This window comes from Lithobates pipiens, unplaced genomic scaffold (assembly GCF_037356315.1).
Source record: "Lithobates pipiens isolate NorthernLeopardFrog02 unplaced genomic scaffold, aLitPip1_a1.2 Scaffold_28, whole genome shotgun sequence".
Classification (NCBI taxonomy): Eukaryota; Metazoa; Chordata; class Amphibia; order Anura; family Ranidae; genus Lithobates; species Lithobates pipiens.
In genome coordinates, this window is record NW_027507789.1 from 35,989,590 (window position 1) to 35,990,065 (window position 476).

A 476-nucleotide genomic window follows, 5' to 3' on the forward strand; every position below is an offset into this window, starting at 1 on the left:
TGTTGAAAAACAAAAGACCCTTTCACACGGGCTGTCCGATCAGGTCCGCCTGTCAGTTTTTTGAGGAAGACTTGATCGAACTCTCTATTCAACCCTATGGAGCGGCAGATGTCAGCGGTGACATGTCCACTGATATCCGCCATTATCCGATCCTGTCCGCAAAATCCAGACGGAAGGTGGTCCTATTTTCCATTAGTCTGGCGGATCGGATATGATTGGATGAAAACGGACAGGCGGTCCGTTTTCCCCCCGATCTCCCCATAGAGCAGAGCAGGACTGGGTCTGTCTCCAAACGGAGGCACCCGTGCGAAAGGGGCCTAACTGGCTGGATCACCAGATGAAAATAAAGGAAAGGAAGCCTAAAAAGAAAACAAAATGCAGCCATCACATCTAAGAATCAGTAAGCTGCAATATAATAAATGTTTGCTTTTGGGTTTAATACTGCTTTGAGCTGGCCATAAAAGTTTTTTTTTTTT